This window comes from Pteropus medius, unplaced genomic scaffold (assembly GCF_902729225.1).
Source record: "Pteropus medius unplaced genomic scaffold, Ma_sr-lr_union100, whole genome shotgun sequence".
Lineage (NCBI taxonomy): Eukaryota > Metazoa > Chordata > Mammalia > Chiroptera > Pteropodidae > Pteropus > Pteropus medius.
Genome location: NW_024352783.1, coordinates 5,554,283 through 5,566,803, shown reverse-complemented (window position 1 = coordinate 5,566,803; position 12,521 = coordinate 5,554,283). Strand labels below are relative to the sequence as shown.

At 36.7% G+C, this 12,521-nt stretch overlaps 1 pseudogene; it reads left to right on the top strand.

Moving 5' to 3' along the window:
* Positions 1-5,565: 5,565 nt before the first annotated feature.
* LOC120589921 (60S ribosomal protein L6-like) lies at positions 5,566-6,407 on the top strand (annotated as a pseudogene).
* The last annotated feature ends 6,114 nt before the right edge of the window (positions 6,408-12,521 follow it).

Sequence of the window (12,521 nt, the reverse complement as noted above, 5' to 3'; positions counted from 1 at the left end):
GCATTTTGGACTTTGCAGTCATTGTAATACCCCTGCCATCACCAAAAGAAGCAGAATTCCCCATTTAACATACAATGAGAAATAATAAACTGTTTCTTAAGGCATTATATTTTGGGGTGGTTTGTTGTGCTGTCACTGATAACCAGAACACTATTACTTCTTTATACAAACTTATTTTCTGCAAGCTCTTTGTTAAGAATGTCTGTTTTTTCCTTTCCGATACTTCTTTATCTTTGAATTCATGACACAGAAGCATCAGAGCTAATTCAAGACTCCTTTCTGCATGAGAAGCAGACAAGCTACTATTTTTACCTATCTATCAGGACCTGGATGGAGTTCAGGGGAAAGAAGATATATGTAAAATCCTAGTGGCCCAGGTGTGTGTGTGTGTGTGTGTGTGTGTGTGTGTGTGTGTGTGTGTTTTGTTTTTGTTTTTGTTTTGCTTTGTTTTTTAGAGAGAGAGAAAAGGATTTTCTTTCACCTTGGTTTAAATTTTCTATATCTCTACTTGACAACAAAAGTGATTCAATTTGGGGTTTATGACTGGGTGTGGACTCAGAGAAAGGCTTCCAAGGGGACTGCTTTGGCAAATATGCATTATCTGTTATGCCCCTCGGACTGACTGCTAGTGGCTTCCAGGAATTCAATGTTAGCAAAGCTTCTGAGGCTCTATTGGGACCTAGCAGGAAAGATTGCTATGTTCACCATGCTGCAAGCAAGCCCCATATTTATACTCAATCTTTAGGATTTCAGGAGTTGTGATACACCCTAAGGACAGCTACATATCATTTGATTTCATGCCGTTTCAATCTGATTATGCTAACATTTTATTAATTGGTAGAATCTAGATTACATTTTAATGGTCTGGTTTGCATTCCCCCCTTCTATTTTTCTGGTTGATAAAATTTTAAAAGGACATCTGTTGTGCTAAAGATGACTTTTTGCTTAGGGTGCAAAGTCATTGGAATGTGTGGCAGCAATTTTTCTTAGGTAATGACCTTCCCTATCTTATCAAACCAGGCTTTGGTCACAAAAGAGCTTTTTTAATTCAATTATTATTTAATTTTGCCGTTTGTTGCCTGGCTGAATGAATACTCTCTCACATTCATTCTGACTTCTCATGTATTTATCTTCAATTCTGAAGAAGGAGTCTGGAGGCCTCACCAGAAACTAATGAGAAATTCTGATGCTATTTTACAAGGTTCTTAATAAAGAATCTATTTCCTTTAGTGAGGAGAAGAAGGTAGAAAGAAGCTGTGTGCCAAGATATAATTGTTGTCACTATCAATGGCAAATATTTAATGAGTGTCTCCGGTATATAGAGACTTATAAAATGTCCATGGCAGTAGTTCTTAACTAGGGGTCATTTTGCCCCCTCCACCACATCCCAGAGAACATTTGTCAATGTCTGGAGACATGTTTAATTGTCACGACTCAGGGATGCTACTGGCACCTAGTATGTGGAGGCCAGGGATACTATTGAACATTTTGTAATACATAAGACAGTCCTCCACAGCAAAGAATTATCCAGCCCAAAATGTCAATAGTTTTTAGGTTGAGAAACTCTGGTTTGTGAATACGAAGACATATTGAACATGGACCCTTTCTTCATGTAGAGGAGCCGAGACAAAGGGAAATAGGGATGAAATATGAATAAAATGAGGCATGAAACAGAGAGGGGTCCACCAAACCCAGACTCATCGCCACACACAGTGGTTCAAAGAGCAAATATTTTTAATAAGGAAGAGCACTTATGCATGAGACATTATGACCCCTAGCAAAGGCATAGACAGAAGAAGAAAAAAGAGCCATAGGGTTTCTCTGGCTTTGGGGCAAGCCTCCCCATATTTTTTGTTTGTTTGTTTGTTTGTTTTGTTTTGTTTTGTTTTTTCCCTATATTCCTTTCTCTGCAGAGAAAGCTCTTATCCAGCACCATGGACTTTAAATAATCTCTTGAAGCTGATGACTCCTAAATTTCTATCTCAAATCAGGTTTCTTCTCTGACATTTAGCCTCATACACCCAAATGGGTAATTTTATATTCCTATGTGTTGTCTTATAGATGACTCTAACTTAACATGTCCAAAATGGAACACTTGATTTTCTTTGAAACTTGTTCCCTGCCCCCGAAATATTACATCTTCCAGCAAATATTGCACCATCCTTCTAACTGTTCAGGATGAAAATGTGATTCCTTTCATTTTCCAAATGCCTATATCCAATAAGGTAGGTTAATGGTTACCTTCATTGTTCCCTCTTGTCCTGCCTCCATCCAATCTACCTATGACATTCACATGGGAATTAAATCATGTCATTTCATTGTAATTAGTCTTTAAAGGTCATCCATTGTTCTTACAATATGACTTACATGCCTTATCTGGCTTTTAAATCACCATGTGCTCCAGCTGGTTAATCCAATATGACTGGTGTCATTATAAGAAGAGAAGAAACATACAGACACACAGGGAGAAGGTAGGCATGTAATGACAAAGGCAGAGATTGGAGTGATATCTCTACAAGGCAAGGAACACCAAAGATTGCCAACTACACCAGAATATTGGAGAGGAAGGAAATATTTTCCCCTACGATTTTCAGGGCCATGATGAAACTTTGATTTTTTGACATCTAGCCTCTAGAATCGTAGACCATAAATTTCTGTTGTTTTAAGCCACTCAGTCTTTGGTGCTTTAGTACTCCAGTTCGAGGTAGGAAACTAAGACATACTCACCACTCTTACCATTTCACTCACTTCTGTCCAGTCATCTTTCTCTTTCTCAACACATCAAGCTCACTTTCTTTGGAAAACCATGTTTTCCCCTGATGTCACCAGCTGATTTCTCATCATCCAGATAGCAGCTTAAATCTCACCTCCTTAAAGAAGACTTCTTGGACCACAAAATCTAATGTAGTCATCAAACACTATCTTTTCCACACCACCTCGCACCCAGTTTTGAATCTCTCCTTAGAAAATAAAACTACATAGACTTTTTCTTGTTTCTTGCTATAATACACCACTGCAAGCAAAACCCATAAAACAAAAACCTTTCCTCTCCTGTTAACTACTGTTTCTTTTCTACATGGAATAGTGCCTGAACTTTGTACATACTCCATAAATACTTTTTGAATAAGTGGGCCAGTTTTTCAAAAAGGTCTTTACTAAAGTTAAGCCGGTTTTAGCAACTGGACAATAGGGAACAGAACATGAGTAATTCGATTATATCATTGAGACAGAATAGGTGAGGCTTTTTGTTGAAAGAAGCAGGAGTTGTCAAAAGAAGATTGTCCTGCAGTGGTGAGAGTAATTTCAGCCTATGTTCAATGCTGAGCCTCTAGTAGAAGGGGACATGGTCGGTTGTGTTCCATCAAGCCCACTCCTTTTCCTCTGCAAATATTTATGCTCTGAGATCCCCCTCTCTCAGGCCTAACAGAGGCCCAGGAGAGGCTGTACACTAGCACAGGGCCTAATGGAGACATTGCAGTGCTATTAGCACAGATGGTTGTCATATGTATGCAAATGAGAAACAAATTGAATTTGGTGTCCCCTCTCACCAGCTGTCCTATCAAGGAAGGCTCCCACAGCAGCAAAAGAGCTGCTGGTACACTGCTAATCTGTCACCACAGATTAATTACAACAAGCACATTAATCACCATTTGTTTCTAGTACAAAGGAAAATATCTTGTTTTTCAAGTACGTCCTGTTAAAAGAAGGTGTCCAGCCTTGTAGAAACAAGGCCCAACAAGGGCATGAGGCTTCATTAGTTAGGAACAAGAAGCAAATGGAGGATGAAAAGCTCTAGGCTGCATGTTGCCTTCAGAGCTATCTACTAGTGAGGATGCAAGGAGAGGCAAAGAGGCAGGATGACAAAGGACAGCTAGCCAGCACTCACTTTAGCTGACCCTTGGACAGCCTACAATTTCAAAGAGTTAATTTTATTTAGCAGATATTCAAAGAATCAGGAGTCAACTGAAATAGATGTTTATAATTAATAATAATAATAATAATGATGATGATGATGATGATGATGATGTTTGGTAAAAGGGCAATGGACAGAACACTAGCTGGGAATTCAAGGAACCAGATTTTAGTCCTGACCATGTATCTAGTTCCTGTTTAGAAACTGGATGAAACAAATCGTTTTTCATCTTGTGGAGACCCAGGATTCATTTGAATATTTAATGAATGCCATAGACTCTGTCACCACAAAATATATGTATAAGCCAAATTTTCTGTACAGTTGCTATAGATTGAAGCCTTTCTATGCACCCATGTGAAGAAGGCTTTTACTAGATGACCTCTGCTCCCTGCTTTCCTTACACCTCCATCATGAGGCCAGTTTCTCGACCACTCAGCTCTTATAGGCTATAACTCTTAAGTTTTAGCCATTCATTCATTCATTCATTCATTCAACAAATATTTCTTGGACACTGTACTTGATGACAGACACGTAATGGTGAAGGAAACAGATATTATCCTGGTTTTAATGAAACTTACACTCTGGTGGGGGAGACAGACATTAACTAAACAAGCACAGAAATACATATGACATTTCAGTTGCAAGTAAGGACTACAATAGAGAATCATATGGTGTAATGGGAACATATATTGGGGAGTTAGACTTATCTAAGGTAAAAGAGCCTTCCTTGAAGAAGAGATAATTATGTAAACATCTGAAAGATGAAGCATAGCTAACCGGGCAAGGAAGGATATCAACAGTTCCTCTGCAAAGGAAACAAACCTTTGAGGTAGAAGAGCACACATAGATTGCTTATGACCAATGTACATGGTTTTCTGAGACTGAAGGGTAGCAAGGAGAGATTTGCGATCACAGAGTGGGAGGGTTGCCGTAGGTACTCTTAAGGAGGACTACCTTTATCTCAAGAGCAATGGGTAATCAGTGCAGGGCTGTAAGCGATAAGAGAAACTGATCAGATTTGCATTTTAAAAAGCTCATTCATCTTTGACATTAGAAACAGATATTAGGTCATGTGGTTTCCCTGAGTACTAAGAGCTTTGGTCCAAGAGTCAGTTTGGCCTGTGCTTCTATACTAGACAATGTAAGGAATTCAAAAGAAATTGCAATGTCATTCTACAGAGTAGCTTTCAAGTATAATAAGGGTGAGAGGAGAATTCAAGGATTCAGTGTAATGTCAAGAACTGAGAAATGCTTTTGTGTGGAGGGGAATCGAGAACATTTGAGCCAAGTTTAGAAGATAGGATCCTTGTCTTCAGAAAACTTAGAGTCAGTTTTTGAGTGTCAAGAATTTCATATGCAAGATTAATAAAATGAATAGAGAAATGAATAGAACAAGAGATGTGTGTGTTGTGGGCACATGTGAAAGAGAAGAGAAATTATTCTTGCGAATTTAAACTGAAATGCCTTTTAACTTACAGAAGCAGTTTTGTCAAGATTGGCCAGTCAGCTTCTTGTTTATAGTTTGTTGGCAGGAAAATGAGAAGCTATTTTTTTAAAGTAAACATCTAATATGAAATTTCACATGAAGTTCAACCAACTTGTAAATGAGAGCACAACATATTAAAAGAGGCCTGTCTTTCCCATCTTGCAAGATGGCAGATGAAAAATCTGAGAAGCTGAACACTAAGAAGAAACCTGAAGCCAAGAAGGCTGATGCTGGTGGTAAGGTTAAAGAAGGTAACCTCAAGGCCAAAATGCCTAAGAAATGGAAGCCCCACTTCAGCTAAAAGCCTGTCCAGATCACAGGAATCGGCAGATATTCCCAATTAGCTATGTATTCCAGAAAGGCCATGTATAAGAGAAAGTATTCAGCAGCTAAATCCAGGATTGAAAAAAAAAGAAGATTCTCTCTACTGTCACAAAACCAGTTGATGGCAACAAGATGGTGGCACCTGAGAGGTTAAACTTAGCAAAGTGCCTGGATATTCCTACTGAAGATATGCCTTGAAAGCTGTTGAGCCATGGCCAGACAGCATGTGAGAAAACTTTGGGTTAGCATCACCCCTAGGACCATTCTGATCATACTCACTGAGAGTAGCAGAAGCAAGAGGGTGATTTTCCTGAAGCAACTGAGCAGTGGCTTACTACTTGTGACTGGACCTCTGTCTGTTCCTCAATCAAATTCCTCTGTGTAGAACATGCCAGAAATTTGCCATCGCCACCTCCACCAAAATTGACATCAGTGATGTGAAAATCCCCAAATATTTCACTAACACTTACTTCAAGAAGAAGCTGTGCAAGCCCAGACACCAGGAGGGTAGATCTTTGACACAGAAAAAGGGAAATACTAGATAACAGAGCAGCATAAGGTTGACCAGAAAGCTGTAGACTCGTATATTCTGCCCAAATCAAAACTGTTCTTCAGTTCTAGGTCTACGTCCTCTCTGTATTTGCTCTCGCAAATGGTGTTTATCCTCACAAACTGGTGTTCTAAATTTATTATGAAGAACTTAATTAAATGCCTGATCTGCTTAAAAAAAAAAAGACCTGTAGAAATAGTCAACCTGAAGGAAAACAGTTTTACCTAGCATAGAAAGTTTAAAGAAAGTGGTGACTATATCCTTTGTGTTGTATAAAGTGGAATTCTGGTTGCCCAAAGGAGTAATGTAAATATTGGAGAAAAGAAAGTTGATAAATAGCAAAGAATACTTTTTACAGAAATCTCATTCTTAGACATATATCCTGAGGAAAATAATTAAAAATTACTTATAAGGATATTTATCATCGATACATGGGAAAAATTAACTTGCCCCCACAAGAGTATCAATTAAATAAATAATGGTTGACTATATGAAGGAATACTATGCAGAAATTTTAGAAAGATGATTGAAATGCATATCTATTGACACAAAAATATGTTCATAGTATAATCAATGCAGTGACCAAAACAGACTTCAAAATATTATTATGATCCAACTGATATAAATACATCTTTATAGATACCATCAGATGGGCTTCCTCATACATCCCCATCACCAAATTCACAGCCCTGCCTTGATTAGTTCATATATTCCCAGTCTTCCACTGTGTTCCAAGGAAGAGGAATCTGGGCTCCTGTTGAAGGCCGATCACTCATCATATGGACTCCAACTCCTCTTTCTGTCTCAGAGACATAACTGCTGCAGTTATCATGCTTTTCTCCTTCATTACAAAATTCTCCTTTTATATTAGGCCATTTACATCATTGTAGAAAAAAGCTCTCCATTTTCCTCACATTATACAGCAGCTGCCATATCATTTAGACTCATCTATTCAGAGCAGAACTCAAAAATGTTGCTACAATGTCTGTTTCCACTTCAGCTCACTCCAATCTGGTTTCTGTCCCAATCACTCTTGTCAAGGTTACAGACTGCCAAATGCTTTGGTTGCCTCTCCAGCCTTATCTGATTTCACTCAGCAGCACACATTACCACTGACCTCCCCTCCTCTCAAAACTCTTTCCTCTGGCTTTCCTTTTTTTTTTTTGATAGTCTTTAATTCTCAAACTCATGCTGATTGCCTCAAAGTTCACTTGAGGTTCCTCTTTTCTTTGTTCTATTGGCTGTTCTCAACTCTGCCTGCATGTTAGCATCATCTAGGAAAGTTTCCAAACGCAGTGATGACTGGGCAGATGAAGGGAGTTTGAATCTCTGGATGTGGAGCTCTGGTCTTTACAATTTTCCCAGGTGACCTTATCATCTTATGTGCACTCAGGGCTGAGAACTGCAGCTTGAGGTGGTCTCATTCAGTTTCATGGTTTATCCTCACTAGGCCAGCTTATTAGTAAATTTATATCTTCAGCCCCTTGGCAGAACTCCCTGAAATAACTAGACTTGCCAAGTCTGAAAGAAACTTTGTATCCCTCAATGGCACTGCTCTAGTCTGGTACTGGGGTGGGGTGACCAGCACTAACAGAGCAAGAGAACTGTCCTGGGTCCTTTGATATCCTGTGTACGTGTATATCACATACTTGGCCTTCAAAGGAGCAGACTTCTTGCTCAGGAACTTTTACACAGATTTCGCCAGTCTCAACATCATTCTCTCAATAGTGATGTCTGGTTTGGCTTGGACAAAAGATGAATAAAAATGATTGTGCTTTCATTCTAAATTCTAATTAGCTGTAGAAGCACTTCTCACGCTACATTAAGTTTATAAAGGCTTGTATATTCTGATCGTCCTAGTGCTCTCCTGCATACCACTCCCAGCTCCCTATTAATAATATTAGGTAAATTCTCCTTTGGTTGCTTTGCAGTTTCATAAAGTTAAGATCTGTGTTAATCTATATCTAGGAGTTCTTTTTCATCTCATATCAGACTCTCAGGGAGGCTTGCTAATTGTTTTTCTATTTACTCCTTGTTTTCTCTTACATCTTTGTGTGATGGTTAATTTATGTGTCAACTTCGCTGGGCCATGGGGTGCCCAGGTATTTGATGAAACATTATTCTGGGTGATTCTGTGAGGTGTTTTTGGAGGAGATTCACATTTGAGTTGGTAAAGCAGATTGCCCTCTCCAGCATGGGCCTCATCCAATCAGCCAAAGACTTGAGTAGAAAAAAATGCTGACCCTCACCTGAGTAAGAGAGAGTTTCTCCTACTTTACTGCCTTCAAACTGGGACAACAGCTCTCCCCTGCCCTCACACTTGAAGTGAAGCATTGGCTTTTCCTAGGTGTTCAGTCTGCTGGCTTATGAACTGGAACTATACCATCAGTCCTCCTGGTTCTGACGGCAAAGCTGGGCTATGTGGTAAGGACGATGTCAGTGCGCAAAGGGAAGGAGAGAGCTGAGACCAGAAAAGGACCCACTGGAAGAGACAAGGAAAATATATCCCATGAAGTCCTGCTATACTTGCCAGCTACACATCCTGTGCTTGGTGTCTCTGTGTCCGTCAGCTAACCTCCAAACTCTGTCCCATTCCACACAACTTTTTAAATTGAAAATACTTATTTTGAATAGAATATACATCCAAATATTTTAAACCCGGAATGTGCAAAAGGGTATATCAGTAATATTATATCCTTCTTTCTACCCCTCATGCCTAAATGCAAAAAGCTATCAATTTCCTTCTCCATTGTGAGCACTACATAAGCTTATCTGTATATATGTATATCTCTACGCACAAATATTACTTTGGTGGATGTAAATGTTGCCATAATAGACCTATTTTTTCTTTTTTGCACTTAGCTTTTTACTTTCAATTATAAATTGCAAAGTTGGTTCCATATTAGCATAGATCCCTTTCATTTTTAAATACATTGTATTCATTGTATGGATATTTAATATATTTAGTGTACATTCTCCTTATGAATATTTGTTTTAATCATTTTGCTACTATAAACAATGCTATTAAAAACTATATGTTTTATTTCATAAGGTTATGAGTCTGTTTCATGTCTACACTCCTAAAGGTAGAATTTCTGAGTCAAGGGCAAATGTACTTTAATTTTTTGGTTATTGCCAAGTTTCAATTAATAGAGGCAAAATATTCGCTTTCTCAATGATGCAGGAAACTACCTCCTTCCCAACAACTTTAAAGATGTGCGTTATTTATTATTTCATCTTCGCCTGTTTGTTAGTTTTTAAAAAACATGGCCATATTAGAGTTACATTTTGATTTCTCTAATTGTCAGTAAAGCTGAACATGTTTTTACAGTTTAAAGCACCATTTGTATTTTTTTCTGAAATGTTGTTCATAAACTTGGCCCATTTTTCTCTTAGGTACTTCATTTTTATCTTATTGATTTGGGAGGCTTTTGTATATTAAAAAAAATTACTTTGTGGTAGAGAGAGCACTTTCTCTCTTTTTTTGTTTTGTTTTGGCTTTGTGAATTTTTTCAATGTAGAATTTTTTAAAAACATATTCTTTAGTGATTAGTGTTTTAGTTTTTACTTTTATGAAAAGTTCTTCCTTACAACAAGAATATATAGATTTTTAATCATTTAATTTTAATGTTTGCTTTGATTAACATGAAATTTATTTCAGTGGCAGTCTGGCTTTCTTATTCTTTTTGTTGGATGGTTGATTTTCTTTTATGATTTACAAGATGTCAGGTTAGCTGTAAAAGTTATTTATTTTTTTGGTTTATATATGTACATATTGAAAAATTTCCTCTGAATTCTACTTTAGCTGTATCCCATAGTACGTGTATCTCATGTATTATTTTCTTATCTCTATTTTTGTAGCTATTTGCCATTAACACAAAATTTATTTAAAAGTTTTAAATTTTCCAGATAGTTGGGTGTTTTTCTCTACTAGTTTTATAATTACTTTTTATTTCATTGTGAGCAGTGAAGAATTTCTAAACTATTTCTTTTTTCAAGAATTTGCTGAGGTTACTTTCTGGACTAATAAATGACCAGTGATTCATGGGCATTTAAAGTGATCTTTTTTTTCTCTGTTTTTAGGGTAGAAAGATAAATATATTTAAAGGATATCCATATTATTATGTTCTTTCAACCTTTTAAAATCCTTTTTTCAAAATTTACTTGCTCTTTTGTGGTCTGAGAGAGGTGAAATGAAATTTTCTACAATTGTGCCTGTCTATCCAGGTATTTCCTGTGTATTCTCTTTATGAATGATAAAGCTGTCATTTGGTATGCAGTCACCAATAACTATTAGTTTTTCTTTGTAAATTGAATCTATTATTTTAAAATGTTCTTTTTTGATTCTTTAAAGTTTTGTTTTGTTTTGTTTTACCTGGAATGTAATTTTGTCTGTTATTAAGATCATGACCAGTTTGCCTTGTATTTTTAAACTTTCTGAGTTAGTTTGTTTTAGATTTGTCTATTTACACAGCAAAATTGGTTTTTGCTTTGTGATCTGACTCTTTTTTTAAATTACGTTGCCCATCTATATCATGACAAATTTGTTTATTCTATAATCTATTTTCTGTTAAGTTTTGTGTTTTTCTTGATTTCTTGATTTTATAAAACGATTTCTATGATTGAATTTTCTTGAGATTTTTTTTGGATGTGGTGTGTGTGTTCTGCTAATTTGGAAAATTTATATTTTAGTTTGAGTGACTTTTATAAATGTAAAGATGACATTTAAATAGCTATGTAGATATTTAAATGTCTACAAAACAGAACAAAATTGGTATATTATGCTTTCTTTATGTTTTTCTCCCAACTTCCACCAATTTTAGTTGACATTATTTTCTCAATGTTTAACTTAGAGTTACTAAATATACTCATAACTCAATTACTTGATATATCATGTTTAAATGCTATTTTCTCTTTTCTTCCACAGCTGCAATGCTATGCCTCTTCTTTCTGCCTTTCTCTTCAAATTTTTGTTAGGGATTTTATTTCAATATTGTTAGAGTTTTAATTTACATTCTATTCTGAATGATTATTTGCTTTTCTTTTCATCTTAGTCCTATAATCCTATCATTCATTTTGTCATATTTTTTCTTTCCCATTTATCTCTAGTTGGCTAAAGTTTATCCTCTGGTAATTTTTTTTTCCTCCCATTGGAGGTACCAATTAGTTGTAAATTGTATTATGTATGTCTTTCATATCTATTGTTTTCTCTTTTAATCTTTAAAACTCTGATTATTGCATTTCATTTTCTTTGTTTTCCTCATTTGCATTCTTCATATCCCTTACTATGTTTACAACAGTGTTAATTCTATGTGCTACTCCTAAGAATGGATTTTTTCCCCAATTGTTTCCAAGTCATGTTTCATTCCCTTATATCATCTCACTTATCTGTCCTGAGCCCTTGTGTCTCTGCTTTGTGCTTTTATATAATAAAAGTAATTGCTTCTTAAGGTTTCTGTTGAATGATTATGTGCTTGGTTAATTTTCCTCAGCCCCATGACAACATTTTGTTGGTGAGTATTCTTCATTTTCCATTTGTTTTTCCTATGCTTGTTCTTTTTTGAATACTACTTATTGTTGAACAAGTGAATCCTTCTGGGCCTCCTATTTGCCAGTGTTTCATGGTTGGGTTGGGGAAGAAGTGTAATACTCCAGGCTTGCAGGAATTCTCCTCATAAGATATTTTAAAGTGCGAATAATCTCTTCTAGTATGGACTTCTCCCCAGTTAACCAGGATTGGCAGCGAAAGGGCTGCTGGTTATTCAGAAGTCTTTCCTCTACCCTGCAAAATGGCTTGTCTGTATGATTCCTCCTTCTGGCCCATCTTCCTTTTTTCTACTTAGTAGCAGACCAAGTTGAGAAAAGCTTCTTCTTGCAGTCTGCTCTCATATTCCCATTGTTCCAAACAAAGAACTCTTGATTTGGTTCCCACCACTCCTGCTTCTATTGGATGCTTGTGCTCTCCTAGCTTTATCTGAGATCCACAGCTTTGGGAGCCCTCTCTGATCTTTCTCCAAGTCTGTTTGAACTTCATTTCCTTTCTTATACATATTCGATGCTCATTATTCACAGATTCTGTAGTTGCAAGTTTGCCTCTCGCTAAAATTTATTTGTAATCCTGAAATCAATACTTATGGCACTTTTGTTGTCTTTTGTGGATATGCTCAGAGTGGTGAAAATTTTGAATTACCTAACACACTCACTCTCAGATAAGGTTGAACAAAGCAATGTTCTGTGTTCCCATTTCA